Source organism: Dermacentor albipictus, chromosome 9, assembly GCF_038994185.2.
Source record: "Dermacentor albipictus isolate Rhodes 1998 colony chromosome 9, USDA_Dalb.pri_finalv2, whole genome shotgun sequence".
Taxonomy (NCBI): Eukaryota; Metazoa; Arthropoda; class Arachnida; order Ixodida; family Ixodidae; genus Dermacentor; species Dermacentor albipictus.
Genome location: NC_091829.1, coordinates 103923684 through 103949603, shown reverse-complemented (window position 1 = coordinate 103949603; position 25920 = coordinate 103923684). Strand labels below are relative to the sequence as shown.

Below are 25920 nucleotides of genomic sequence, written 5' to 3'. Positions count from 1 at the left end.
CTTGGCCGTTATTTATACAGAACATGAGGGCAACGACAGGAATGTGCCTGGATTCTTCATAGAGCTGCTATCGCAATAATAAAATAGTATCCGGCAACTGAAGCGTCCCGTCGCCCATTACTTTCCGCGAAAGAAGTAACAAAATCGAACTTTCACCATGCGAAAATTTGCTGCGCCGCAACAATGTATTCTTTTTTTTTGTGTGTGTGGGCGGGGGGTGGCGAAATAGAATAACGCAAAGGAAAGCATGTTGCCTACAATCGAATGCCTACTTTGGGCACCTAGTGTGGCGACCGAAGGAATATGGAAGAAAACGTGTGACGCTTGGTCCACAGAAAACCATACGCGTACTGCTCAGTATCCTACACCGGCGAGACAAAATTTTCCGGAGAGGTTGCGCTCAAGCGAACGCGTTGCAATTCATCGATTCCCCGCAGTGCTGGCGGCGAGCGACTATGCATTTTTTCTTTTTCTCGTCTGCTAGCCAGAAAGCGTCCAAAACTCTGCCAGGCGAAAATGCAGTCGGCCAGAGAAGAACAAACGCGCATCCAAGTGGGCCGCACGGTTATCGATGCAGCACGAGAAAAACGCACGCGCTCTGGCTGGATCGGCAGACCGCGGGTTGCGAGAAAAAAAAGAAAAAGAACTGAGAAAGAGGCTCAATATATCCTCGCGAATAAAAGTCTAGGTAGAAAAATAAATAAGAACTTATTTACAATGGTGGCTTTAATGTCTTGACATGGATGCTTTGGCACAGGTGAAAAAAAATGTCTATATTCTTTTCTGTCACCTGAGGGCACAAATGAACCACCGCAACGCTTTGTCTCATCGGACCTCGCTGCGTGCTTTGTCAACTTGTCTGATAGTGTGTTGATTTGGCTTGTCTCGTTGTATGGCCCGATGTACGACTTTAGAAAAGTCGATGCACCTTTGGCGTCAAATGTTTACAACAGCATTAAACCCACAATGTTCCGGAATTGAAAATCTAAAGCACCACTTTGAAAATGTCAATGGACTTTTCGCATCAAAATGTTATGAGAACTTTATACCCACAACGTTTCAGAATTGAAATCCAAGCGCTCCGTAGATTCCGCGGCCTCCGCGAGATGCCCAGACGAGCCCGCTCGCCTTCAAAACGCCTTGAAATTTTGTGCCCGGTGGGGCTCCTTGCGTTACGGTATGCGACTCCCGATGCATGGGCGTTGCCCCGAAATCCAGCCCGATTTAGCAATGTTCGAGCTAAAATGTCTTTTCGAGCGCGAATTACGGACATTCTAGACAGAATCGAGCATGATTTCTGGCGCCGGGAGTTGTTTTGGTCGGCGGCACATGACAGCACGAAAAGATTTCGGGGGGGGCTGAAGCCCCATAAGCCCCCCCCCCCTGGCTACGCCCCTGATATATATATATATATATATATATATATATATATAACAACACACTGTACCATAATATATATTTTGTATAGAAATGTACAAAGATACCTTAAGGGCGGGGTGCATGAATATTGATTGAGCATGCACGGAATCGAAAAAACAAAAAAATATGACACGAATATACACACAACGTTAGCAGAACACGTACTGTGAAGTGCACCACGTAGAGTTCATAAGATAAGGCTAAGCAAATATTACTATTTTTAATGAAAAAAAACAATAATTCACATCTGGATACCACCTCTCCTGCCAGGTAAAGATGCCAGGTACCTCAACTCCGGACCGCGCCGCACAGACTACATTGCGGTTAGATACCTTAAATGCCTATCGATGTCTCCTGAATTCAACAAGGCCCCTCTTGTATAACAAGAGCAGAACCTCATCCTGAGCTGCAAAAATACCTGCAATCTGTGCAAATTGTGGGTCGTCTCCCTTCCCGCCGTGGTTGCTCAGTGGCTATAGCGTTGGGCTGCCGAGAACGAGGTCGCGGGATCGAATCCCGGCCACGGCGACCGCATTTCGATGGCGCCGAAATCGGAAACCCCGTGTACTTAGATTTAGGTGCACAATAAAGAACCCCGGGTGGTCGAAATTTCCGGAGTCCTCCACTACAACGTGCCTCATAACCGAAAAGTGGTTTTGGCATGAAAGCCCCACAAGTCAATTTCGTCTCCCGTGGCCATTAAAAGCACATCTCCCACATGGTATGCCATTTGAGGCGTAGTGACTGACTTTGCCTGCCATACGTTACCTGCAGGCAGACGCTCCACAATACACGTATGTAAAACAGATCTTCGCACAGGTTTCAGGCCTGACATGGTATGGCAATGGTTGAAGACAAACTCACGGAATTGATAGCTTTGCGGAAGTTTGTGAAGCTCCCAAGTTTGCTCGTCTTGTGGGCATCTACTAGTTCCTACCAAGTATTGTGGATGCCCAGGCTGAGTAGCTTCTCCATTGACGTCGTCGGTGGAAGCCCCAGTGCCAGCTTGTAGGTTTTTCGTATCAGGGTGTTTAATTTGTCTCTCTCGCCGTTCTTGAGACCCAGGTACGGGGTGCCGTAAGTGACTCTACTAATTATCAGGGCTTCTATTAATCTGATTGTGTCCTGCTCTTTCGGGCAGTGCTTTTTGTTTGTCACTCTTCGCACCTTGTCCGCGATTTGGGTAACTGTTGCTTTCAGATTTTTAATCGCGGCGAGACCGGCACCGTCCATCTGGAAAGTGAGGCCCAGAATACAGAGTGTGTCCACCTTGGGTATGTTGACTCCATGTAGTGTCAACGTTGGGTCAGGTGTCTCCTTCGGAGGCCGCCCTCTTGTCCCCTTTTTCAGGATCGGGAGCTCCAACTTTTCCGGCGCGCATGAAAGACCGCAGCAGTGTAGATAATGTTCGTTCCTGTCAATGGCTTCCTGCAGGGCGTCTTGTTGTTCGCCCACCGATCCCGTGCACTTCCACATGGTCAGGTCGTCTGCGTACATTGCGTGACGGATACGCCTGATGTTCTCCAAGAGTTTGGGGCAATCCCCTCATCGCTATACTGAACAGCAACAGGGAGATCAACGACCCCTGGAGGGTTCCTTTCTGCGGTATTTGGAACTTCTCGGTCCTGAGGTTCCCCAGGCCTATGGTCGCCGTTCTACCCGTCAGGAAGCCCCGCACGTAGTCGTATGTCCACCGTCCGCAGTTGGTATGTTGTAGGCTGTATTGTACTGCTTCGTGTGAGACGTTGTCGAAGGCCCCCTTCACGTCGTGAGCCAGGATGGCACTCTTGTGGCATGTGCTGAGGCCGTCGATGACTTCTTCTTTAAGCTTAAGTAGAATGTCCTGGGTGGAGTGGTTAGGCTGGAAACCGAACATAGTGTTCGGCAGGTGCCCACCTCCTTCCAGGTAGGGCGAGACGATTGTGGACCATGTGGTCGAAGTGTTTTCCCGCGCATGACGTCAGAGAGATCAGACGCAGGTTCTGTAGGTTGATGGGCTGCCCGGGTTTCGGGATCATCGTTACGTCCGCGTGCTTCCAGCAAGCCGGTATACTGCCGTTCTCCCAGCTTTCATTGACATACTTTAGTAAACTCTCCGTCGCCCCATCGTCCAGTTTACGGAGGGTCTTGTTCATTTTATCCCTGCTGGGCTTCGTGTTTCTTGTGTGATTTCTTAAGGCTGCCACGATCTCCGACTTGGTGAAAGGTTGGTATAAATCCGGATTGGGTTCCCTTTCGTACTGCGGGTAAATGACTGGCTGCGTCTTCCGTTGTTGCTCGTATCCGATGTATTTCCCGGTGATGGCTTCGAGCACTACTTCTTCGGTTACCTGGAAGTTGTGTATAAGTCTTTGTATGTATTGCGCCGTGACAGTTTTTGATTCCGTCTTCGCCAGAAGGGTCTTTAGAATGGCCCAGGTCTTTTAGTTGCTGAGGGTTCCCTGTAACTGGTCGCACACTTGATTCCAGTTCTCACGTCCGAGTTTTTCAGCATACTCCTCCGCCTGCCGCGAGACTGCAGCAATGCGGATCTTGAGTTTGCGGTTTCTCTTCTGCTTTTTCCATCTCTTCAAAAGTCCTCGCCTGGCCTTCCAGAGGTGAAGCAGGTGTGGGTCGAGTTCGGTATTGTCCGCAGTAAGTTGGATGACCATTGTGTATTTGGCAACCAAGTCCATCACGTTCTTGGTGCACTCCTCGATGTCCTCTAGGCTTCTGGGGTGTTCATCTTTCCGGAAAGCAGGCCAGTCCTTAATTTTGGGCTGACCTAATCTCACGGGGTTTTGGTGGTGCATGATTTCGGTCTGGATGATATGATGGTCTCTGCCCAGAGTCTCGTCCAGTCTCAACCACTCGACTTGCCTTAAGTCAGTGGAGAATGTCAGGTCTGGGCTGATGTCTCCGGAGAGACTGTTGCCGATTCGAGTTGGTATTGGAGGATCCGTCCACAACGTCAGCTGGTGGTGTTGTGCCGCGTGGTGCACGTCCATACATTTCTTGTTGGTTGATCGGTAGCCCAAAGCCACGTGTGGAGCGTTAAAGTCACCCACCACGAGAACTTTTTGACCGTTCGTGACTTTCTTCACTTCTCTCAGGCACTTGTACAAGTCCTTTAGTGTGTCGCGCGGAAGACTGTATACATTCAGGATGTAGAGGCTCTGCAGGGTTTTCTAGGGAGGAACCAGCTCAATCAGAGTGTGTTTGATTCTGTGGTTGATTTGGTGCTGCTGCGTCGTGTAATGCTTCCTGATGAGGACGGCGGTCCGGGTCCTTCCTTGGGCAATGTGAGTTTTGTTGCCACGCATCGTAATATTATTTGTTTCTGTTTCCTGTAATACGACGACGTCAGGTTGGTGTAGGGTGCATAGGTGAAGTAAATTTTGCCGCTTCCGATTTATTCCTCCGAAATTCCCCTGCCAAATTTTGAGTGTTTCGGTCGCTTCATTCTTCTTTGCTATCTTATTCACCAACTTGCCTTCCCAGAGTCTCGCTCATCTGGGCTTCTCTGATGGGGTATTTTGGATTTTTCCTTGCCTGCTCTGTGCCCTTTTCTAGGATGGAGATGCGTTGGCTGAGCTCGTTGCCCATCTGGGTGATCTCCTGATGGAGCGCTTGTACGGCTGCTTGGACGGTGGCTGTCAGAGATTTGCTTATGGTGTCGACGGCCTGAGCCAGTTCGACTCGGAACTCATTTGTCAGTTTGGCCTTGTCTTCGGTTCGGGCCTTGTTCATTTTGTACTCTATTTCCGATTCTAGGTCCTCTATCGGGGGGGGGGGGGTGAATATGTTCCCTCGGCGGCGTTGCTGTTGTGGTCGGTTTCTGCTATTTTTGCAATCGGTCAATGAGATGCTGGAGCTTCCTCTCCAGTGCTTGTTCCCTGGCCTGAGCTCTTCTGTGCTGTTCCTCCTGGCGTCCTTCTTGCTCTTCTAGACGCTTCATGAGCACTTCATTCCGCTTAATCAGGTCGGCGTTTTGCCATCTGAGGGACGAGATGGTTTCCTCGTATCTCGAATTTCGCTCTTGTGTCGGCAGTGAGGGAAATGGGTCGGTTGTCGACTTGCAACTGGCTATCACTTCCGCCAGCTGATCTTCTCTTCTTGCTGTGGCTTGCTTGTTCCATATTCCGAGGAGCTTGAACTTGTCTCTCTTGTTATAGATGGTTGTCGGCCTCTTGATTTACTTCTCTCCCTCACGTACAGGAACGGGGGTCTTGGTTTGAGCCTTTTCTCGCACTCCTTGCTTGCCGTCTCGTTAGGTAGTCCGCACAGTTTGCACTCCAACTGGCAATCATGGTCTGCTTGTGAGTTCTGCACCGCGCACCGGTTGCACATATATTTGTCTGGGTTGGGGCATGCGTCCTGCCGGTGGCCGATTTCTCCGCAGGCCCTGCAATACTGTACCGATCTGCGGTGTGGGCGGCAACGTGTGTACGAGCCGGCCACCTTCACATAGAAGGGGATGTGCGGACCTTCTAAGGTGATAACTGCTGAGGTGGACTTGCCGAGCATCCTCGCATGCAGGATGCCACAGTTGTTGGCTGCCAGTAGTTCCGCAAGTCGTTTCTCCGTCGTACACGCAGTGATACCGTGCATGACTCCACGTTCTGTTACTGGGAGCGGTTTGATGCACGGCGTCATCTCGCATGTGGCCGCCCCAAGTTCGATGCCGTTGATGGAACCGAGCTTCAGTGCGTAGTCCTCGTCTGCGGTGCTGGCAATTATCAGGTTCTGCTTCCACTGCGTTTGGATGGTTACATTCGTGCAAAATTCTTTGAAAGGGGAACCACTTGCCCTCGCAAGTCTTCGGTGATCTTCTCGTCTGGCCAGCTGGACAGCTTCATGCTGGTTCTTGGTCGGTATACCACCTTGTAATTATTCTCTGTCAGCGGCGGCGTCACGCGTCGCGGCGGTGGCTTGTCGTTAGTTCGGCTTCCCTGATCTTGCTGCCGTTGGTGGTTGCCGTTGGCTTGCATGCTTGCTTCTACTCTCGGGTTGCTCCTCGCGTTCAGTCCTCCTTGCTGGTTCTGGGGATTTCCTTGCTTTACTCCCTCTTGTATGCGCTCCTCGTTCGGCGCCTTCTTGTTTTTCTTGCCTTGACTGCTTGAAACCATGGGCCAGCTTGACTCAGCGTCTTACCGCTGTTCTCATCAAATTCCATGTTGCTCTGGACTACTGTGGAGTCTTCGCTATTGTTCTCTACTTCCATGTCGTGAGCACTGCCGTTCGTGTCCGCTGCCATTCTCGGTGCTCGCGAGGCCACGCGGGCCCACTCCTGGCGCGCGTGCGGCGTTCAGAGAACGGTGTTTGAATATGTCGAGGTTCTCGTTGCTTGGCGTGTCAAGGTAAACAATTCCACTCCCCGCAGTAATTCTGGGGACTTTCGATGCCGATTGCCTTGTTGAGTTCAATGACACAAAATCGTGAAGTTTGGTTAGGGTTAACCGCAATAACTCGCGATAAAAGCAGCAGCTCTTGCGAAGCGCACTTGCCCCACTCGGCCCCCTAGTGGCTCTCTGAAGGGAAAAATGGAAATAAATTTAAAAGGTTTTTGAATAATATCCCGCAAAACTTATTTCTTTTTTGCGAGGTGGTTATAGTACGAGTACTTTCTGCGCGCATGTGAAAGTGACGTGTGAATGGGTAATAAAATTGATTTGGCACGGCCACGTTCTTCAGAGCTCGTAAGCGGTGAAGGAAGTAGTTTAGCACCCAGGGCCAATGGCTGTCTTCTTATGGAATACAGCTTGTGGAGCTGTTTTTGTTTCAGCACGTGGAGAGGAGTAACCGAAGTGTAAAAGGGCAAAAAAAGGACACTCATAGCAGTGTCATTTTATTAGCAAGTATTTCGATCTCCTTCACTCTGGACGAGGAATTTGTTATGAGCATGTTGAAACATGGTCGCGTGAGGTGATATGAGAAAGTATAAAGAGGACGAAGATCTCTGGGGGTTCTGCGTATGCCGACCCCCGCAGTGGGTTGACCTTTATCCGCAGGCACCGAACCAAACCAAACTCAAAACATCCCCTACTCCAAGGCTTCTTTATTGGGCTATAGCCAAAGGAACATCTCCGCCACCATTTGCAACTATCTCTGTTACAAAACAGGCCACCATGTTAATTCGCGAAATCTATAATTGGACAGCTCTATCATTCACTCATTGTGTATTGCAAGTTATTCTAATTCCACCAAAAAGATTGCTGTGTACATGTAATTAGTTATTCTTATTTCTGTATCTGTCAGGTAAATCTATTTCTTAATTATCATAAACTTTATAAGTCACACCAGTTTACTTTTTCATTTAAGTTTTTCTCGCTCCCGGTTTCCTTTAACCTTTCACCGTCGTCTTCTTGGCCAGTCTCCCGTAGTGGGTGAGTACCACAAGTGAGGAAGAGGCAAGCAAGCGAGCAAGCTCCTTCGTCATCCTGTAGTCGAAAAAGAGTGGTAAGTTGGCGCATTCCGAATTTATTTAGCCTGAGGGGTTCTTTCTCAGTTGACAAGAGAGGCCTCCACAGATTTCTTTAACGTTCCCATTGACATGATGAAACAATAGCCCAAAGAGAACCGTAGAGCAAGGCGTATTGGCGCATTTCTGTGTAGCTTCCCTAGTTGGCCATCTTCAGTTGCTGTAGCGCATAACTATTAGATTATGCGTAACATTCCTAGCTTCTGATGATATTTAGCGCCTATATGTACTGACTCGATTTTGTAGTTTGGTATTTCAAAATTTTCCCACTGTCTCTCGTGCACTTCGAAGCTAAGCCTACCAGCAGCACGCCTTTTTTCATGTCGGATTACGTGCAAGGCAATAGTGATATAGCTTCTCCTAATGGTGAACATGTGTGCGCATTGCGTACTGTCGCGATAATCTTATTTTACGGCTTTATTTTGTTGATATAGCGAAAACAGCTCGAAATATTATTATACCTTTATTTGTTGTTCCTTGGAAAATACTTTGTTTCTTATATTTACTCAATCGTCTTAAGAACAGCGTAAGAACGCATGAAAGAGCGAGAAAGGGCCAGCAAGAATGATAGAATTTTGCACATCGGAGCAGTGCGACATCCTATCTTACCGCACTGTAGGACACGTAGCTGCAAACCCAGTTTCGCGCGCCGCGGCTATCATTCACCGTCGTACTACTCAACTCATAAGGAAAATAGTAGAAGCGTACCATATTTGCTAAGTAAAAGATATGTGCTTCAGTCACCCTTCAGTGTAAATAAAAGAGAGTGTATTGAATTTTCTTCCGAGGACTGATAGAGATGAGGCATATGCATGCGCGCATTATGTTGATGTGCGGGCTGTATGAGCATGCTCATGATTAGATATAACCGTTCTGTATAATGTTTTTATAGTGCACGTGGCGTGATAATGTATAACAAAATTAGGACTCTTCCATAATCGAGAGCAGGCGTAAGCATCAAATAGCTACCGGCAAAGCAGGTTGGTTGTAGACAGTACTTGCCACAGTCTTAAAATGAATGAAGTCCATATGCGTAAAGGCGCACACCACCACAGCGCACTACAGCAGAAGAACCTGTTTTAAACTGAACGTCATTGCAAGTATCGTCTCGGCCAAACAACCATCCGCGGCGCCAGACGCTGCCGGCTTGATTACGTAATGCGATGCTATCTCTCGAACTGGCGCAACATCCGCGCCGTAGAACTCACGAACCGCTGGCGTTGAACAGGCAACCATGTCTCAGCGTCAAAAGATGACAATTAAGTGTATGGGGCCCTGTGTCTGCCTTCTGAACTTCGCCTTTTGGAAATAACAAATAAACCTTCAGCGTACTAGGAATTACAGCTTGAATGATAGTGTGAACCAAAACTAGGTAGAACGCGTAAGAAATACTGTTGTAACTTTTTGGGCACTAACGAGCGTATCTAATCCGGTCCTGTACAAAAGGTTGGCGGCCGCAGACCACATTGTCTTAACTTTTCACTGGTTGCCGGGAAGATCTCATTTTGTTCTCGCAACTTGCCCTGATCTTGTTTGAGCGCGCAGATAACGGCTTTGGCTTTCTGCTGAAGTTCACTTAAAGGTCGCCGCAGCGGAAGTTAAGAGCATTTCGTGCTAAATATGTGTTCTCTTCAATAAACTTCCTAGTTTCAAATCAGCGCCTGTCTGGTTGTCTTTTTCCCTGTCCATGTGTTTTGGCGCTGTTCTTAAGGCTAAGGTTACCTAAGTTGCCCAAATATCTGTTCTCCTGTGTACTAAATCATTCGCGGTTTGGTTTCCTTCTGTTGGCCGCAGGCTTTTTCTGAGTAAGAATGTGCTGTGCTTTCCGCACTAGTTTATGCACTGAAGCGGCATACTTACCTTGGCTGTTACCTTTGCCCACTCACAGAAGTGCCTAGCATTCAAATCTGCTGAATCAGCCAGCCCTGTACTTGCGAACACAGTCGCTTATGTTCTATCGCTTGTGAAATTCAAATTACTACAGGTTTTCCCGTTCAGTTTAATCCAAACGCCATTGAAAATAATCCAGGTGCCAGCCAATTTAATCTGAGCGCCAGCATTTTTAATCCCAGTGCCAATAATTTATTCCAGGCGCCACCACATTTAATCCCAGCGCCATCCGAATTAATCTGCGTGCCAACTCATTTAATCCTTGCGCCAGCCATTTTAATTCAAGTGCCACAGATTTTAATCCCAATGCCAGTCAATTTAATCGTGTTGGAAATTGATTGAGAAACGAATAATTCTTGCAGAAGAGCTCGTAACAGGCGTCATGAATGCCCTATATTCATTGTTGTGATCACTATATTGGCGTTAGCACTTAGGAGCACAGTTTCCACGCTACCGGTGTTATCAGGGTTTGTTCAGAAACACTTCCGTGTGTTGTACCGCTCACTCATTTCCTCCTTTTCAAGTCGCATTTCCGAGAGACAAGAGACTCACATAAGTGAGGCAGAATCGTGACGGATATTACGCGACTTGGGTTGCGATAATGACATGCAATTTCCTTCACTATCGTCTTGCATATCGATCGACATTGTTCACAAGGGTAAAAACTTGCTCATCATTACTCATGCACTTGGCGTAATCACTAAGTGATTCAATATAGCTCACTAATCTTGTATTTTGCATGCACTCTTATGCTTCCGTCATGCATACCAAATGAAATGAAAACGCCGTCTGCTGAGTCTTCTGTTTTTGTTTCACCAGCATCGCAGGAGAACGGCGTGTGCAATTTCGCCTGTGGTGACGCAGACGATAACTTGTCTGCTTTAGCTTTTCTTGTTCTACTGCTCTATGTCATAGACATTCTACATGTCTATGTCAAAGCAGACGATATCGTGTCGTAACCTAGCGGACTCAGCAGACGGCGTTCACGGCACTTTTGTAATAGTGGCGGTCTGACCTTTTGTTATGTGCTCCCAGTGCTACAGCTCTGCTTGATCTTTACCTGAGCTGACCGCCATGGAAGGCGGGACTCCTGAAGACGAACAGGCGAGCGTCGTGCGAAAGCGGGGTCCTCCGTTCAAGGATCAAAATAAGCCACGAAGGAAAAACAACAAGGTGTCTGACGTCGACCGATCAAGAATCGTCGATGCCTCAAGGCGCGGCGGAGATTTGAGACAACTCGCCGAGACGCAGATCATAAATCTAAAAACTGTAAGGTCGATTGCAGCGACAGACCGTGAAGTGTCTCTGAAAATGGGGGGCTCCATCAGAAAGTTTGGTGCCGTCGTTGTCGCCGTCGTAACAAGAGCTGTCGATGAGAACTCAGCGTTGATGCTGAAACAGATAAAGCGAACCGCTGAACAAGAAATACCTGGCCTCACAATCAGCACCAGTTCTGTTGACCGCCTCCTCGACGCACACACCTACTCCATCAAATTAGCGACCCAGAGGCCGGTGGACCGCAACCGCTGCGACGTGAAGAACAAGCGAAAAGAGTATGCGCAATGGTTACAAACCAATGGACCCCGGGTTTGCCGCTTTGACGTCGACGAAACGAATTACAATATATGGTGCCCAAGAAAATTCGGCCGCGCGAAAAAGGGCATGGCAGCACTCCAGACGACGACTTCGATGAAAAGCGCGAACATCAACATCATCGCCTGCATGTCGGCAAACGGTGTGCTGCACTGGCGAATTGTCGAAAGAGTACATTGGATCGTATTCAATGACTCTCTCGCCGACGTTTCTGCCCAGGTTGACTTTGAGGAGCCAGATACAGAGGCCGTCTTCATTTTCGACAACGATCCCGCTCACAATCGCGCAGAACAGGCAAATCTGGTCAGCTCGAACCATTCCATCAAGCGCCTGCCGCCATACAGCAATTTTTTAAATCCCGTTGAGGAAGTTTTCTCCAAGTTTAAATGTCAAGTTAAACAGTACCTCAGTAAGCGGCGCGACGCAGTGCTGGTGACTCCACAAGGAGTCACACAAAAGGAGCACAGGCGCTCGTTGCTTGTATATTCTGTACAACACGCCATGGCACTTGTTCAACGCGTGGATTGCGCTGCATTTGATAGGCGCAACTTTTCTTTTGTTCAGGCTGTGCTTAGAGAGGAGGACATGAAGTTGTTATTGGTTTGTTTCTATAATCCCATTCAGGAAGTGCCCGGGTATCTTGTGAAATTAAATACCGCATCGAATAAATCACATATTTTCGTTCAAAAGATCTCACCGTATCTTTGTACATCTCGTGTCGAGTGAGATGTCTCATAAAATACATCACGACGCTGTTTCTTCGGTTGTACTTCTCGCAGTCGATCCTCGAGCTTTAGGAGAAAAGAATGCGCACTCAATCCCACGCATCCGAGATTCAGCTATTCGTCAATTTCCCACTTATATTTCATTAACGCGAGGCAACCATCAAAATGTAAACCTATACAAAAATATTTTCTTTCGAGGTCGATAGCATGACAAGGTTGCTGGCATTATAAGAACCACCGTTCCATAATGAACAATTCATTTGTAAGAAAAAGGTGTGACTCAATTCGCATATTTCGCCTTTTAAAAATATTTTTATATTATTGCAGTACTTAATGAAGAGCGCGTGCTAAATAGTATTCATGGTGACATCATGTGAGTCACCATCATAACACGGTTTGCGCGAGTCAATGCGTCTCTTCTCTAACACGATATCTTGAGCGAGTTCCTCGGAACAGCGAATTGTAAGTCACTAGTGATCACGTCATGTTAATTAGCGATGGTAAGCAGTTACCTGCCCTTTGAAAACCATTTCTTTTGATATACCTGCCGGCAGGTAAAGGGAGTTGACGCTCACGTGCGAATGTAGTGACGTCACGTGAGTCACTAGTGATCCCCATATTCTATTTTGTGATAATGAGCAGGTTGTTTCTCTCTAAAAGCCATTTCGTTTGATATGCATGTCGGCAGGTTAGGAGAGTGCATGGTTGGGTGAGAGCCATGGTGACGTCACGTGAGTCACTAGTGATCATGTCACTTGAGTCATTGATAGGGAGCATGTTTTTGAGCTTTGAAAGCGATTTCCTTTGATATGTTAGTAGGCAGGTTAGGAGAGGTGCGACAGCGGTGGCGTCGAGCGAGTCACAAGTGAACTAATCATGTCACTCAAGGATAAGCTGTTACATTCTCGGAACCATTTCATTTGGTATGCATGACGGAAGGATAAGAGTGCATGCAAAATACAAGATCAGCGAGCTATATTGAATCACTTAGTGATTATGCCAAGTGCATGAGTAATGATGAGCAAGTTTTTACCCTTGTGAACAATGTCGATCGATATGCAAGACGATAGTGAAGCAAATTGCATGTCATTATCGCAACCCAAGTCGCGTAATATCCGTCACGATTCTGCCTCACTTATGTGAGTCTCTTGTCACTCTGAAATGCGACTTGAAAAGGAGGAAATGAGCGAGCAGTACAACACACGGAAGTGTTTCTGAACAAACCCTGATAACACCGGTAGCGTGGAGACTGTGCTCCTAAGTGCTGACGCCAATATAGTGATCACAACAATGAATATAGGGCATTCATGACGCCTGTTACGAGCTCTTCTGCAAGAATTATTCGTTTCTCAATCAATTTCCAACACGATTAAATTGACTGGCATTGGGATTAAAATCTGTGGCACTTGGATTAAAATGGCTGGCGCAAGGATTAAATGAGTTGGCACGCAGATTAATTCGGATGGCGCTGGGAATAAATGTGGTGGCGCCTGGATTAAATTATTGGCACTGGGATTAAAAATGCTGGCGCTCAGATTAAATTGGCTCGCACCTGGATTATTTTCAATGGCGTTTGGATTAAACTGAGCGGGAAAACCTGTAGAATCAACTATAAAACTATGAAATTACTAGAATATTTACAGGTTTTGCTTTCTTAATGCGATTGGCATTATTGGCCTTTTTCAGGCGCTTTAAATCTATCTATCCATCCATCCATCCTCTTACATTGACCCAGCGGCTTAAGTTGTCTACAACCTTGGGCTACTGGTCATGTGGTCGTGGTGCAGTCGTGGTCTTTCCATTTTCGTCATTCCAAATTCGTCATCTGACCCTTGTCATGATGTCGTCGTCACGTCCTGCACGCCAAAACAGTAAACCAGTTGTGTAGTAGCTTCGACCGCTAGGTCGTGATGCCATCATTGTCATTGCATCGTCATCATTCTACCGTTGTCATCCGACTGTCGTCACGCAGTCGTCGTTACGCCATGATCGTCGTACAGTCTTCGTAATGGGGTCGCCATAAACTCGTCATCATGCCATTGTACTACAACGCCATGCCATCGTCGTTATTGCGTCATCGTCGCATTGACAGGTGTGCTTCTTTTTCTTTCTCCGGTGGCCGCTGTTCGCCGGCTAACAAATTTTAAACGTTGTTGCTAACTGCAAGACGTGCGCGCGTCATTTGGAACTTGCAAGAATGTTATCGTCCACGCCATCTGTTGTGTATGTCCTCGCCTGACTTTTTATTATCCATTGCATCCGCGACACGGACTGTGTAGTAGTTTCTGGAGACCACGCGGGCACCAGCGGTTACAGTATTACCTTCGACGTGTGATGCATAAAAGCGGACGCACGTGATCCGCTGATCAGATTTCGGAAGATGGCCGACTTTTCCCGCCGCTATTGTTGCGATTCCGTGTTATACTTGTTTTGCTGGGCATAAGTTCGCCCAATAGATAGTTAAATTTGAAACTTCCACTCTTAACTCGGCATCATCATTCGCCGTCACTACTACTACGTGACATCTGATGGAGGCACTTGAGCATTAATGTACCGCATGCACCAGCAAAGCCGTGAACCAAGCCCTGAAAGAGAGGACAACGCCAACGTCATCAAGCACCAGCGATCAAGCCATAGGCAGCAAAGACTGCTGTAGAACACGGGCCTCTTCCCGAGAAGACGACATGGATCAAGGCCAAACCAACGACCCTAATAGCAGCCCCTGCATCGCCATCCTGCTGCAACAACATCGGGAGTCACCGAGCTGAAGACGTTGAAACCTGGCTGGACACATATACGAGATGACCACGGCGTTCAATTGGAGCAGCGACGACAAGCTCCGCAATGTATATTTTTCGTTTGGTGAGGCCGCTTGGACGTGGGACCTATTTCGTGAGAACTTCTTGAATACCTTCATGAGTGTCGTACGAAAGGAAAGGGCCGAAGTTCCCTTAGAAACCCGAGTGCAAGTGCCGGGTGAGAACTTCGTGATCTTCACGGAAAAGATGATTCGCATCTTCCTCCACGCCGACCCCAACACGGCTGAAGAAAAGAAAGTTCGGTTCTTGATGGGGGTTGTGAAATAGCAACTATTCGTCAGATTGTTGCTCCACCCACCCAAGACTGTCACAAAATGTGTTCCGGAGGCCACAAAGATTGAGAAGATGCTTTAAATGCGCACCACGCACTACAACCGCAATGCCCTGACAACGAACTGCGACCACGCTCACGCGCCAGGCGCCGACGACCTCGGTGAGAGGATCAGAGCGGTCGTATGTGAAGAGCTGCAGAAGCTGCGCGCGACGTCGCAGCCAGAGATGCTCTCGATCGCTGACACGATTAACGATCAGCTTCAGCGGTCACTGAAAGTACCAGAAGTACCGGCATCCCTGCAACATCAGCCGGAAGCGATGACCTACACCCCCTTCGTCGGCTGTCGCCAGGGCCCCGTAACGTCGCAATTCCGTCGTTCACTGCCGCCGCTGCTATCGCGCCCGCACGTCGTTCAGCGCAGCTACCCGAGAAGGACGGACATTTTGCGCGCCACGGGCCAACACCCACTCTGCTGTCACTGCGGTGAAGCCAGCCACGTCTACCGCCGATGCCCATACTGCGACGTGGGACTGTGAGGGTTCACCGTCAATGCACCCCACCCACAGCAAGGTGAATGACCACGCGATATCGCAGACTACCTCGCCGCCACTCAGTGGAGCCTTCGACGACCATCCTGCTCGCCATCATCAGGCCACCACCTGACGCCGCAGCAAGCCCGTGGTCGGTCCGTCAGCCTATAACCGGAAAACTAAAATCAGCAACCGATGGAGGTGCGGTCACTGTTCGTCGAACTGACAAATCTCCGCCGCCGACATAGACGCCGGAAAAACTATCTCGACGACATGTCAACGAGACGTCACTATCGCAACGTAGCCTGGAAGCAAAGAATGTGCCGACAAAAGAAGACCTGACAACGCGACGTTCCAGTCACAGGCCAACAGGATCCAGCCGTGACCCATTGCATAGACGAAACTGCAACGCAAGACAGAGAATGACCAAGCTCGACGTGCTTCTCGACGGGCACGCAGCCATCGCTTTAGTGGACACAGGAGCCGACTACTTCGTCATGAGTGGACCCATCGCCGCCTAGCAGAAAAAAAATTAAGACTGCATGAGAAATCGCTCAAATATTTACCACATGAGGAAACCTGGTAATACCGACTGGTATCTGCACAGCAAGAATTACCGCTCATGACCGGACCTACCCTGCCCCCTTTGTTTTCGACCAACAGTGTACACGAGACGCCATTCTCGGCACAGACTTTCTGAACCAACAGTGCACAATCATCGACATGAAGCCGAAATCGATAACGCTTCCCGAAAGTCAAGAAATACCGCCGGAAAGTTCTCGCATTCACCATGCCTTGAGCGTGCTCGAAAATCAAGTCAACATCCCGCCTCTCTCCAGCATTTTCATGCCCGTCGGCATTGAAACACCCGCAGACGTAGAAGGCGCCAGCGAGGGCAACCAGCGACTACTGCTCGACCGTGAAATTTACATCACAAGAGGGGTCGCTTGACTACACTGAAGAAAAGCGAAAGTGATGGTGACAAACTTCAGCGAGGAGTTCAAGCACATCAACAATGGCACGACGATCGCATACATCGAGCAAATTACCGTCACCAGCAATGCATTTGCCCTCTCCGATTCCGCCAGACCTACCTTGACGAGCATTGTTCCCGAACCAAACTTCGGCACAAATCCAGGCCTGCCCATGAACAAGCAGTAATAGCTCAAAACTCTCCTTCGACGATACAAAGACGGCTTTTCGCCGTCATCGAGGATTCCACAAACACCAGTTGCAATGCATCATATTGTCACAGGTATAAACTATTTACACGATGTATTTACACGATGCGTATATATACAGCTGCACAGAATCCCGAGAGGCTGTTGGCCCTTTGTCGTCTTCACCGTCAACCACCTTGTCCTCTTTTTCCACCGTAACACGAACCCCGACAGAAAATGCACCGCCCCGGTGCTTCAGGTGGGACCATCGGTAAGGGCATAGTAAGGCTCAAGCCGACAGACGTGTATGACGTCAGGTGATGTGGAAGCGGGTGGCATGACGGAGGTCACGGGGATTATCTCGTAAGTGACATTGGTCACTTGACGTACAACACGGTAACGGACTTTGTAGCAGGGAAGGAGTTTCTCGGAGAGCAACACTCGGCGGCAAGGGGACCAAAGTAGCACGAGAGAGCCTGATGAAAAATATAGGTCACGATGGTGGCGATTGTAAGCGTGCGGTTGAGATTGCTGCGATGCCGACACACGAGTACGGGCAAGCTCGCGCGCATGGTAAGCGTGGGTGATCGCGTCGCGAGCATACTCGAAACAGAACAGCGTGGTTTTCACGGGGACATGCAGGAATAAATGACATGGACGAGCTCTGCCTATGGCAGCGCTCGTCCATGTCACTTCTCTCTGTTTGTCCCTGTGAAAACCGCGCTCTTCTGTTTCAAATATGGCTTACGAACTCGCCCAAACGTCTGCTTTAACGAGCATACTCGGTCGTCGACTCCTGTACCAAGGGGAGTAAAGTGTCCACTGGTAATACAGGGTCACGTCCGAAGATTAAGTAAAAGGGGGAATACCCAGCAGTATCGTGGCGTGATGAATCATAGGGGAACGTGATATAAGGGAGAGCCACAGCCCAGTCCTCGTGGTCGGGTGAAACGTAAACGTAAACGTAAAGTCGCTCTGTAAGGCCACTCGTCTGGGGATGATAGGAGGTAGCCAGCTTGTGCTTGGTAGAACATGAGCGTAGGATATCGGCGATGACTTGGGAGAGGAAAGTGCAGCCGTGGTCAATAAGGAGCTTTCGCGGGGTGCCATGTACTAAAGTGATGTCCCGGAGTAGGAAATCGACGACGTCGGTTGCGCAGTTCGTGGGAAGTGCCCGAGTAAAGGCATAGCGCGTGGCTTAATCAGTAGTGACAACGATCCACCTGTTGCTGGAGCTGGACTCTGGGAAAGGCCTAGGACATCCACACATACGCGATAGAATGGCTCAGGTGGAATGTCGATCGGCTGTAAGCACCCGGCAGGAAGCATTGCTGGCTTTTTGCGATGTTGACAGGGCTTGCAAGCAGCTACAAAGCACCGCATGGAGCGTGCGAGGCCGGGCCAGTAGAAGCGGCGGCGCACGCGGCTGTAACTGCGAGGAAACCGAAGGTGTCCGGCAGTTGGGGCGTCGTGAAGTCCTGAAGCATGGTTGAGCGGAGGTGTTGAGGAACGACAAGGAGAAGGGGAGCACCGTAAGGATGAAAACTGCGTCGGTGCAATATCCCCTCGTTCAGGACGAACCACCGTAACGATATATCAGTAGGAGCACATTCCATTCATTCAATGACGGTCCCCAAAGTAGCGCCATGGCGCTGCTCGTTGGCCATGTCCAAAAGCTGGGAACGGAAAGAACACTTGCGGAAGCGTCCATGTCAGCGCTGGCGGGTGTGTGTACAGGGTAAAGGGACAAGCAGTCGGCGTCCTTGTGTAGGCGACCAGACCTATACACCACGGAATAGGAATACTCTTGCAGCCGCAAAGCCCATCACCCAAGCCTCCCTGTGGGATACATTAAGGACGAAAGCGAAAAGAGAGCATGGTGGTCCGTTACAATAGGGTAGCTGATAATCTGATGGGTGGCGGCAATGGAAAAGAAACCTGCCATGAGTAACTACTTAACAGGAAAAAACAAAATCTGAAAAGAAACAATATTTATAACTCAAATGGAAGCTCATTACTTTTCGAAGCGAGATCAGGATGGCTTAGAAGACGCACTTATAAAGCGAGATATAAGACAGAAGAAGAAATAAGTGCCTGCTTCGGTAAAGCTAGGGTGACTATAGAGCATATTTTATTAGAATGTGAAGACGTCGACCCAGTGGTCGATTTAGGCGCCACTGGCCTCCTTGAAGCACTTGGCTTCAGCGAGAGCAGTGGAAAAGTAAACATGTCCGCAATAGGCATTACTAAGAGGTGGTTAGAGGATTGGTGGAAGAAAAGTAGGGAAACGACAAAAAACGAAGACGGACAAAAGCACAGTTCGAAATAGGGGATCAGAAAATTTGGGTGGGGTAATTCATAGCATTTCTTTCTCTTTTGATTGTTTAACCTAGGTAGGACATCAGGCAGTATAATAGCAAGAGCTTAGTGGCGCAACCTGCCACCCCGATCCAAAGGGGACGCTCATAATATCCATCCATCCATCCATCCATATGAGAGGGCCTGCCATATAAATAGGGGCGGAATTTTGCCTCTGCCCACACAACGACAAAACATTCGCGCTATTTTATAGAATAGTTCCGCTCCGCTGGTGACAAAAATGACTAGCGTACGCGATCGCACGTTCATGGTCGTTTTGAACATGCACCGAGACGGCACCGATTCCGTGGCCACTGGCATCGGTGCGCACATCTGTAGGGGCTGAAGTGGCGAAGTGTCCTAGAATCGGTGGAGTGGTGAGAATCGTAGTAAGGCGAGAAAAGGCGGGGTCCTGAGACGATCTCCATGAAAACGGCACACTTTTCTTCATGAGATCTGTGAGAGGGCGTGCTATCTTGACAAAATCTTGAACAAAGCGGCGGAAGTAAGAGCAAAGGCCCACGAAATTTCGGACATCTTTGGCGGACCGTGGAACAGGGAACTCTATCACGGCGCGAATTTTCTCTGGGTCTGGTCGGATGCCAGTCGCATTGACATTTCCGAGAACAGTAATCTCACGATAGTCGAAGTTACATTTCTTGGAGTTGAGCTGTAGACCAGCCTTGCGAAAAACGGCAAGGACAACTGAAAGGCGCTCAATGTGTGCGCTGAATGAGGGCGAGAACACAATAACATCATCTCGGTAGCAGAGACAAGGCGACCACATGAATCCTTGGAGTAATGAGCCCATCATACGCTCAAAGGTAGCCGGAGCTTTGCATGGCCCAATAGGCATAACTTTGAATTGGTAAAGACCATCAGGCGTTATAAAGGCTGTCTTTTCACGATCTAGATGACCGACAGCGATTTGCCAATATCCGGACCGCAGTTAGATGGACGAAAAATACTGTGCCCTGTATAGGCAATCGAAGGTGTCATCGATACGAGGTAGTGGTTGGACGTCCTTCGTTAAGCGGTTGAGGCGGAGGTAGTCGACGCAGAATCTCCGTTAACCGTCCTTCTTTTTGACCAGCACGACAGGCGATGGCCAGGGACTTGACACTGGCTCAATGATGTCTCTCGCTAGCATCTTGTCTACTTCCGTTTTGATGACGTGACACTCCGAAGCTGACGCTCGGTAGGGTCGCCGATGGATGGGTGCCTGTATGTATGCGATGTTTGACAAGTGACGTCTGGCCTAAGGGGCACTTGTTCAGGTCGAATATATCCTTGTAGGAAAGCAATAGACTCCAGAGATGTTCAGTCTCTTCAGGACTGATATTCAGGGCAATCATTTTCCTAATGTCGTTGTCAGTACATTTAGCTGACCGGAAAGGCTCACAGGAAGCGTCGACATCAAAAGTCTCAATGCAAGTAACTTCGAAAGAAGTGATTGTAGCCAGGGTAATATCTTTCCGCAGAATTTGCTTAGCGAGCCAGAAATTCGCCACATGGAGATACGCACGACTGTCCGTGACCCTCGGTATTGCATGCGGAACGGTAACTTTGTGAGTGAGAACGATGGCAGTTATGAGAACGGAGATGTAATCACCATCGGGAACTGGCGTAGAAGGCGGCATTTCGATGTATATCAAGACCTGTAGCGGAATGTGAACAAAATCAGTAGGTCTTAGGTAAATTTCGTGTGATGTCGGAGGAACGTCCAGCAGAGGCAGGTCAAGACGCACAGTACTTGAGGAAAAATCGATGAGCACTGAATGGGCGGAGAGGAAGTCTAGGCCTAGTATGAGGCCATGGGGGCATTTGTCAAGCACAGTGAAAAGGACAACACCATGGCGGACGGAAATGCTCACACGTACAATACACATTCCGACCATGGTCACCGTGCTACCATCGGCGATTCGTAGGAACCGTGTAACGGCAGGCGTAACAATTTTCTTTAAATGGTGGCGCATACGGCTGGTCGTAAACTATATGTGTGCTCCGGTATCTATGAGTGCTGTGACGGGTGTGCCATCAACTTGGATGTCAAGAAGGTTATTTCTCGTAAACAGCATCAAAGGGGGATTTTGCAGCGAATGCGACATTGCAGCCCTACCTCGAAGTGCCGCATTTTGTAGTTTTCCTGCGGGGACGATTCTGGGTAGATAGGCGACGGCGAGCGGTGAAGCTGGGGCGGACGTGGCTGACGACGCTGAGGCGAGGGCGAGCGGCATAACGGCGAGTCGACGTAGTGGCGTCGCAAGCGCCACAGAAACGACAAGGTGAAGAACTTCGGGGCGAACTTGCATTCCCGAAGGTGTTTTGAGGAGGGGATGGCCAACGGCTCCGGCAGTGATGGGAAACGTGACCGATTCGGCCGCAGCAGAAACAGATCGGTTTGTCGTCAGGTGTATGCCAGTCCGATCGATTTCTGGTAGTGTAGGGATAACGGGCACTGAGGTGGACTGCGATAGGACCGAGTCATAGGAGCAGGGCGGGTGTCAGGGCATCTCAAGCAGCAGCTGCTGGGAAGACCCATATTAGTGATTTCCTGGCGAACCACGGACTGGATCAGCGATATAGTATCAGCAGTGTTGTTCCAAGACGTCTGTTGAGGCGAGGCAGGAAACGCTATTTCGAGTTCGCGGCGTACCATTCAGGTCACGTTTTCGCTTGGTGGTGGTGAGCTAGATTGATCGGTGGGATGGGTACCAGAAGAGGACACTGCAGCATTTCGAAGCTGCGTAACCTTATTGTATATACGGCGACACTTCGCCTGCTCGAAATGGCGGTATTCCTTCACGATAGCGTCGGCAGTCGATAAGTTTCTAAAGACCAGAAGGCTGAATGTGTCGTCCGCGATGCCTTTGATTATGTGTCCAACCTTGTCCTCCTCTGGCATGGACGTGTCAATTTTATGACAAAAGGCTAGGACGTCCTTATAGTAAGAAACATACGACTCGGTAGCAGCTTGGGCACGCGTGGTGAGTGGTTGCTTGGCGGCTAGTTGTCGACCGGTCGGATTGCTAAAAACGTCCGACAGCTTCTCTTTGAACAAGTTTCACAAGCGAACAAGCGAACAGCGAACAAGCGAACAAGCGAAGACGCTTACCCCGCATGTCCACCAAAACTTCATGGGTATAAACTATTTACACGATCTATTTACACGATGCATATATATAAAGCACAAAATCCCGAGAGGGTGTTGGCGCTTCGTCGTCTTCACCATCGACCACCTGTCCTCTTTTTCCACCGTAACAATATTATAATCAAAGAGTGCGCTCGACCACTCCGCCAGAACCCTTATCGAGTTTCAACGCGAGAAGGTTAAGGTATGAGAGAACAAGTCGACGAAATGCTTCGCGTAGACATCATTCAGCTATCAAGAAGCCCGTGGGCATATTCTGCAGCTTTAGTGAAGAAAAAGGACTGGGCCCTACGCTTCTGCGTTGATTATCGTAGACTGAACACGATCACAACGAGGGATGTATACTCCCTCCCACGGATAGACGGCGCATTGAATCGGCTTTGCAATGCTATATACTTGTCGTCGATGGAGCTCAGGAGTGCCTGCTGGCAAATAGAAGAAGTTGATAGGGATCGCTAGAAGACTGCCTTCATTGCGCTGGACGGCGTCTATAAGTTTATGGTCATGCTATTCTGACTGTGCTCGGCGCCTTGACCGATGCTCTTGACCCGCTGATCAGATTTCTGATGATCACCAATTTTGCTTGCCGCTATTGTCGTGATTGGGTGTTACTTTTTTGCTGTGCACATAAGTTCGTAGGAGCATTTTTCTAGAAAAACACCACTAAGAACCTCCATGGCGTTTAAAGAACGCATCAACTATAACAGCTTCCTTAGTTACATGGCATGCAGGTGTTTGCTGAATAATTATTTGAGTAGGGCCTTTGAGTCAATCGTTTGAGTTGTGCCTCAACTACTCGGCACGAGTATCCGACGGGCGTTATAAAAAGCCGACAAAAATGGGAGCCCAAGAGCAGCCCATGTTTACCACTTGTTTGAAGCCAGAAGCAATAGACTTAGCATTGAACTATATTTTATAACTTGTATTAATGGGGGGGGGGGGGGCGTAAGCATTCTTTGACGAGTACCATGAGAAATGTGTCCGTACAGTGTTGCGGTATGTCTGCAAAATAAATGCATATGAGGTTAACACGCGTAATCGTTGCAATAGTGCAATAGTAGATGGTAGGTAGCACAAAAAAAAAACTCTTAATTAGGATTCGCACCATGGACCGCAGCGCACATAAGTATTTTAGTCGAGTACCTCACAAAATCTATCCGTCCCATGATGTCGTATATCTGCAAAATAAATGCAGAATTGGCGAAGTTAGCATACCTAATCGCTATAATAGTGTAATGAGAGACAATTGGAATCGTTAGAAAAAGGGCACTCGCCGTGGTTGCTCACTGGCTATGGCGTTGGGCTGCTGAGCACGAGGTTGCAGGATTGAATCCCGGCCACGGCGGCCGCATTTCGATGGAGGCGAAATGCGAAAACACCCGTGTACTTATATTTAGGTGCACGTTAAAGAACCCCAGGTGATCACAATTTCTGGAGTCCTCCACTACGGCGTGCCTGATAATCAGAAAGTGGTTTTGACACGTGAAATCCCATAATTAAATTGTTAAAGGAAGAAGGCGCACGAATAAAGATTACTTCTCACCACAATTAGAACCACATACAGCAGCGTGGCAAGCAGATTTCTGTGTGAGCCGCATTAAATTCGCGGGCGTGAACGTTGCTTTGGCATTAGTTTGCATCACACCCGGTTCAATTCAGAAGGACATGAAGAGGCTTCTCGTTATTAATTTGCTACAGTCCTACAGTAATGAGTAAGCGTTCTTTGGCTAATACCCCAGCAAAATGTGTCCGTCCCGCGATGCGTTATATCTACAAATAAATGCATGACTCGTCAAATTAACAAATGTAATCATAAAAATAGTGTAATAGTAGGTGATTTGTTGGGTTAGAAAACCAAAACGAAGGGTAAATAAAAGAAAGCTGGTTAGGTCTCCGTCGCTGCGTCAGGGTCGTAAAAAAAGGAAAATAACGTTACTACATTTAATCATTGCAGTTATGTAATAGTAGAGAAGGGATAGCGTTAGAAAAAAAATTACCGACGAATACGTTACTTCCTAATGCGAAATTTGAGCGCAGCAAATAAGCTGTTTCACCTTTTCGATAGATTGAGGCAAAGAAATCGAGCAACACATGTATGCGCTATCACAGAATTCTTTTTGTTATTTTTCACACGTATTCCTTTAACAAAGACTGCACTAACAGTTCTTGACAGTCATGAAGGAAGCTTTGTGGTCGGAGAAATAGACTCATATATGTTCGACTTGGTACACCAATGCTTGATTCTCAAAGACGAGATCTATACAAGTGGCTCGCGAGGTTGTCACAGCCGTGGGACGCGTTACGAGCGAGAGGAACGGGATGTTCTCCTGCATAAGTGTTAGGAAATTGCTGTTTGTCTTTATGTCAACATTAAAGTCCCCCACTACTAACATCGGTGTGGATCGATGGACGGTTAATGCGAGTTGCAGGAAGTGCACGACGTCTTTCGTGAGTGCGGTAGCGGACTCACGAAAGCGGTATCAGTCGGTCGCTGCTAGCGCTGGGGGGATGAAAGGGGGGCGGAGCTGGTTACGAGGCCGACGACAACGCCGACGACGACGCGAAACCCAGGAACGGACACCAAAGAGCCATTTGTGTAGCCAGCCCTCCTCCACAGTCTCTCCTCCTCCCTTCCATCATCCTCCCCCGCCCGGAGAGCCGACAGCGCGCATGCGCGGCGGCGGAGCAGATTCGTCGGCGAGGTGGTTACGAGGCCGACGACGACGCGAAACCCAGGAACGGATGCCAAAGAGCCATTTGTGTAGCCAGCCCTCCTCCACAGTCTCTCCTCCTCCCTTCCATCATCCTCCCTCGCCCGGGGAGCCGACAGCGCGCATGCGCGGCGGCGGAGCAGATTCGTCGGCGAGCTGGTTACGAGGCCGACGAGGACGCGAAACCCAGGAACGGACGCCAAAGAGCCATTTGTGTAGCCAGCCCTCCTCCACAGTCTCTCCTCCTCCCTTCCATCATCCTCCCTCGCCCGGAGAGCCGACAGCGCGCATGCGCGGCGGCGGCGGAGCAGATTCGTCGGCGAGCTGGTTACGAGGCCGACGACAACGCCGACAACGACGACGCCGACGACGACGACGACGCGAAACCCAGGAACGGACGCCAAAGAGCTGCGCTCTAATAAATTGGTTAAGCCCTTGTCGTCGCGTCAAGGTATTAACGAAGATTAAAAATGAAGAATATATGTAACTGTTATAATAGTGTAACAGTAGATGACCGGTAGTGTTAGAAAAAAGAAAGACTGGCGACATCGCCTTCGCCGCATCAAGATCTAACAAAAATAAAAGAAAAAGAAAAAAATTGCCAGTGGCTTAGTTCGGCTATGCCAGGATATCCGTAGCGAAAGCTAAGGCATAGCATGGTTAGCCTTGGTTGATCTTGATTGCAAGTCCAGGTTAGTCTGGTTGTTTAGCTATGTTGCGGCGTTTAGGCAGTCGTTCGGCGCGCTGTTCGCTTGTTTCCTGGGCGATTCGTTTCCTCTTCATCACGTTCTGGTGTCGATTCGAGGCCTCCTCCTGCTAATCAGAATTGT

General features: G+C 48.8%; 1 protein-coding gene across 1 annotated transcript in view; it reads left to right on the top strand.

Moving 5' to 3' along the window:
• Positions 1–7791: 7791 nt before the first annotated feature.
• LOC139049599 (phospholipid-transporting ATPase ABCA3-like) overlaps positions 7792–25920 on the top strand; it is a 344592-nt gene continuing 326463 nt past the window's right edge. The window contains exon 1 of the transcript XR_011508412.1: positions 7792–7857. The gene's annotated coding sequence lies outside the window, so the exon portion shown is untranslated. The remainder of the gene's footprint in view (positions 7858–25920) is intronic.